Source organism: Schistocerca serialis, chromosome 11, assembly GCF_023864345.2.
Source record: "Schistocerca serialis cubense isolate TAMUIC-IGC-003099 chromosome 11, iqSchSeri2.2, whole genome shotgun sequence".
NCBI classification, from domain to species: Eukaryota; Metazoa; Arthropoda; class Insecta; order Orthoptera; family Acrididae; genus Schistocerca; species Schistocerca serialis.
Genome location: NC_064648.1, coordinates 62,249,779 through 62,255,858, shown reverse-complemented (window position 1 = coordinate 62,255,858; position 6,080 = coordinate 62,249,779).

The window sequence follows — 6,080 nt, the reverse complement described above, 5'->3', positions numbered from 1 at the left end:
AATGAAAGATTAGAGAAAATGAGATACTGCAGGGGAAACCACGGTAGAGAAGGGCCACCACATACGCAACGTGCGGTACTGGCAATCACAAGCGCAAGACAGCATTGACCAGTACTGTGTTGAACTTATTGAAACAACTGTGGAAGGAATTAAGACGAGAGCATGTCTGGATTCTGGGTCGGAAGTGACAGCACTTTCAATGTCTTTTTACTCAAAGCTGGTCGCAGTGGTTAGCACACTGGACTCGCATTCGGGAGGACGACGGTTCAATCCCGCGTCCGACCATCCTGATTTAGGTTTCCGTGGTTTCCCTAAATCGCTCCAGGCAAATGCCGGGATGTTTCCTTTGAAAGGGCACAGCCGACACCCTTCCCCGTTCTTCCCTAATCCAATGAGACCGATGACCTCGTTGTTTGGTCTCTTCCCCTAACCAATCCAATCCAAATCAAAGCTGGTAGAAAGTGGTAGTAAATTAGATGAGGTACCCGTAAAAGGAATCTAACTACTTCCCGCTTTTGGGACGAAAAGAAAGAACGTAGAGCTGGTCGGAGTGGCCGAGCGGTTCTAGGCGCTTCAGTTTGGAACCGTGCGACCGCTTCAGTTGCAGGTTCGAATCCTGCCTCGGGCATGTCTGTGCGTGTTGTCCTTAGATTAGTTAGGTTTAAGTAGTTCTAAGTTCTAGGAGACTGATGACCTCAGAAGTTAAGTCCCATAGTGCTCAGAGCCATTTGAACCATTTTGAAAGAACGTAGAGAAACAGGTCTTGGTGTCGTTAAGTGACGGAAGAAGTACCTTCGCGGTGAATACAGTTTTCATCTCTGGGTTGTCGCTCGATTTTATAATCGGGAACGGCAAACTCTCGAGTAGGGCGGTGGTCATGGATTGGACCACTAAAAGCGTGGTCAGTTTTTTCGAGGATCCAATCGCATGGGGTGCAGAGGGCACAAAGGGCACAATGGGCACAGTTAATTTGGTAAAATATAGGGAGAACGAGGAAATTTTCATAGACGGGCCACAAGGGCAAAAAGGTGATTTATTAGAGGGAACAGGGGTTCCAGATGAAGTCAGTTTGCCATCCACAAGTCGTGTTGATAATTCCACGAACACAGACGACGAAAGTGAATCTGACGGACATGATGCGACTGGTCATGGGTTAGTGACTCTCGCACGTGTACTTTTAGGATATAGAGGACCAGAGGCCGTTAATGAGTACGCTCCCGTGACACCGCAAGCCACCCATGCGATTATGGAAGACATGAAGACACGCTCCAAACGGAGCAGAAAGAGACCACAGTCAAATGCTATGACAAGAGCGCCGAGGCAATGAAAAACGTTGAAGGTGAAGCACCCACAGCAACAGAGAAGCCCACGTGAAGTGCAGGATGCGAAATCGAGTGCCGAGTGGCAGATACGCACTGTGCAGTGCGCCGCAGAAATACTAACGCCCACCCGCCAATAGTAGAAGATAATGATGTTCCCTCCACGGTCACAATATGAGCAAAATTCAGAAGGTTTTCGGAGGATCGCTGGTGTTTCCGTGCTTCCAAGTGGCGAGAAAAACTGACGTCTCAATCGGCAGCAGAGGAGGCTGCAGGCAACAATAACTTCTGATGCTATTTACGATCGCGAGCGCGAGGTTGGAACTTTTAACTCCCTCAGCCTGAGAGTGTACGTGACAAAATACTTAGAATACAAACCGTTATGGAGTCATCTCACAAATATTCAATGATCTAGCGCACAACCCCCAGTCTGGTTAAGCTTCATTGATGACATATCTTCACCATGTGGACTCAGGGCCAAGGCAACCTATCCACATTTCTTCAGAACCTCAACACCCTTTCTCCTATCTACTTCACCTGATCCTCCTCAAACCATGTGCCATCTTCCTGGAAGTTTACTTCCACCTCTCTGATGGCTCCATATACATCTCAGTGATCATCAGACTCGCTAACCACACAAACGGCACCTGTATTTCAACAGCTGCCATCCCTTCCACACAAAAAAAAAAATCCCCTCACATTCAGCTTAGCCACCTGTGGGCAACATATCTGCTCTCAGGAGAATTCCCTTGCCCTGTATGCTGAAGAGGACACAAAAGCCTTTGCAGACAGCAATGTTCTCCCAATCTAGTCCACAAACAAATTTCCAGTGCCATATCCTCACACCCCCACAATTCTCCCACCATCCTCAAGAATCAGCTAAAATCAGTGCCCCTCTTCACCCAATATCACGCTGGACTGGAACAAGTAAACTATATAGTTCACCAGGGCTTTACCTCTCTTCCTGCCCTGAAAGAGGGACATCCTACCCAAGCTCCTTCGCACCCTTCCTAAAGTGGTGTTTCATTATTGATGCAACCCACACATCGCGCTAGTGTGTCTCTATGCCACTCCCACTCACAACCGCTTGTCACAGAGATTGTACATGTGGCAGACCAAAGTACAAGATCTGCCTAATCCACCTAGCACCTAATACTGTAGTCATGTCACTGACTTATCCCACCCCCTCAGAGTATGCCACCTGTGAAAACAGCTGTCATATACCAGCTCTGGTGTAATCATTGCACAGCTTTCTGTATTGTGTGACTATCGACCAGCTGTCCACCAGGATGAATGGCCAACCCCAAACTGTCACCAAAAGCAAAGTAGACCATACTTGTGCCACAACACGCATCTGAACATATAATGCTTGATTTCAATGGCTGGTTCACAACCGAGGATATGTAGATTCTCCCCTCCACCACTAGCTTTTCTGAACCATACAGATGGGAGGTGTCCTTACAACATATTCTCTGTTTCTGAAATCCTGTCCTCAATGTACAGTAACCTGCTGTCCCCCAACAATTTCTGTCCCCTCTGTCCTGTCACACCTCTCAACTTAAGTCGCCTTCAGCATGTGCCCCTTCCCACTGGCTGCTACAGCTGTGCCAGCCCATATACCTGACATCCCTCCCAGCCATATTGAAACGTTACCTTAAAAAAATTTATGAATTACTGTGTTGATAAACCTCTTACATTATTTGATTTTCAAACAGCTGAGCAGAACTGAACATACGCAGACATTTCGCTCTTTACTTATTCTGATCAACGCTAAACTGACACACAGTATTTTTGGCGCAATGCAATCTGACTTTCAAAAATCCCTACAACAGAATGGCCCTGACTAACAATAACCTATACCTTTCATGAATCACTTACCTCACAAAAATCTTTGTTACTCAAACTACTGCAATATAGCTTGCGCCAAAACTGCCAGCTGAATAAGAGATTCTAACTACTGAAAGCACTAACTACTGATAGGCATAGTTAGCAAATGAAAGATTTTGATAGAGAACAAACAATGTATTTACCTTAATAGTGCTCAAGTCATAATATATATATATATATATATATATATATATATATATATATATATATATATATATATATATATATAAGTTCATTATATCCATTATTACAAATTTACTCTTCCTGGTGGACACATGTCCAGATCGGCCGCTCTTAAAATTCTGCCATCTCTCTCCCCACATTCACCTTTGCTTGTGGGTCACCTCCAACTGTGCAGCGCAACGCACTGTTCTCAGCCAACTGCCCAACACTACAATAGCAAATTCCAACAATGCAAACCAGCCACAGACTGCACACAGCACAGTCAGTGATTTTCATATAGAGCGATATGTGGCATTACCAACATAAAAACCTAAACAGCCTTCTTACATAGCCCCCATGCTGCCCACAAAAAATTTTACAAATTGTTTTGAGCAGTGGCCAATACAGATTTGAAAAAAATTTTCATAATTGCAATAACATAGAAAATAAATGCACACACTTATTGATACACTGTTGGTCAAATGCAAAGATTTTATCACAATCCCTAAAGACAGTCCTGCTCATTCATCACAGTAAAATTGCAGTGTTTTTCTCAAAGTCTGAGCAGTAAAAGAAAATGCACACGGAAGTAGTGGATTTCCATGCAGTCTTGAAGAAGTAGTGTAGTCCTTCCAACAGGAAGACAGTGCTAACTCTTGACACAGCAGAGTCAGTCGAAGTTGAAGAACATTGGTAGGTAGGTCATCAAAGACCAGACCCACTGTAGTTCTGGTAGAAATAATGGTATTGGTGGGTCATCAAAGGTATAGACCCACTGTAGTCCTTGTAGAGATGGCCAGCAGCCATCTGTTGTGACTGTGTGGGTGCACAGTCACTATTAAAGAGTATTGCAGACAATATAGCAAGTCCATAAACCACCACTCACAAACTTTTTGGTATGCCCTTAGATCCAGCAATGCTGTTAACCAGTCTCTTGCTGAATTGTCAACACATGTGCAAATGCTAACAGTCACCTTTTTTTCTCGCATATTCTGCGTGTACTATGACGAACAAAAACTGGAGTCTATACAATTATAAATTTACAACAGAAGAATACAATTACAAAGGTAAAAAATACATCATTAAAGAACATAACAATACAGATAACATTTGTAGTAGCACAGGCTTTACAAGAGAATAGAAATAAAGAGATACATCAGTGTTACAGGAATTATGACATGATTAAATAAATAAAATAAGGGGAATAGTTTTCGAAACATTAATTTCACACATGAGCATTGAAACAGAACAGAATTAATAATGTGTAAACATCTTTACAAAGTAAATAACATAGTATTAGAAAAATACTACAACACATATCTTATCAGATAAACATATAAAGACAGGAAGAACACAAATACACAAAGGTACACAAACACATAGCGGAATAACACAAAAGGAAAGGACAGGGTTTGTTTTCAGCGAGACATCTGGTACTGCAGTCCAACCCAAAACTTCATTCCATAGATATTCCCTCTTATTTCAACATTTTCTCCTGCCAAAATAAATCCTATCTAAGCCTGTTGTCCTTAAACCCTACTGTTTTGTTCATATCCTCTTTCAAAATAAATATTTATCATTGTACAACACTCATTTTTGCCCAAATCTATTTCATATAACTTCTTAAGGCATTCTTTCCCTATTCTTCATAGTTAGTTTCTTGTATATAATCTTCCCCCTCTTAAGGTAACTTAAATCTACTTAGCTCAGATATATATACTAAGGGACGAGGCAATGCAGCAGCACAAAACAATTAACACAAACAGCAATGACAAAAAATGCAAACTGGCAAGCAAGCAACAGTATATCTAAATTAGCAAAGCAAATGCAACATTACAACTAATATGAGCCAAAGTGCAGCAACAAGAAAAATAAATCAGTAGTAAAACTGGCTTAACAGAGTAATACAAAGTGAAATTTAGTAGCATTATGCCTGGCAAACAGCAGGAGCAAATGCTATAACTTATATCCAAACATGACAAAGCTCAAGCAGAGAAAATATTACAGTAAAGATGGCCATGTTTAATACCTATATCACATCTTAACACTAGAGTGATGCATCACAATAACTTACTCTAGCAGACAAGTTACCAAATCGTTAAAAATTATTTATGCAATTCCTGTGAAGGGAAATGTCTATTTGTGTTCCTTTTTTTTAAGAAAGTAGATCATAAAATTATTCTTTAATGGATCTGTAGACAGAAAATATTTACATTAGTACACCTATTAAATTTTATTTTAACAAATGATGCTGTGCAGCTAGAAATTAGATATTAAACAAAATAGGCAAATATATATACAAAGCAAAGCATGAAACATCATTCACTAGCCAATGGCATTTCATAAGGCAGTAAAAAAATCTCCCAACTAGAAAGACAGTAGTCATAATCAGGTGTATAGACATAAAATATTTCGCATCATTTCATTAGGCATTTCAGTAAATATCAGAAAGTATGAGCTCAAAACTGAAATCGTATGTTGCAAGTATGATCATGTCTTATTTGAAATGCTTTCTACAGAGAAATTTCAATAGCAAGGTTAATGGCCTCTTTTTTCACCTAATGGCTTTTTCTCCAGGTGACTGGCACAGCTGGGCTCCATAACGCATTACATCAAGGTCACTTAGCTTTCTTACCGAAATATTAACGACAGCAGTAACAGTCTCATATAAAAAAATTTCACAGGTTGAGAATTTGCATTACAAATGTGTAG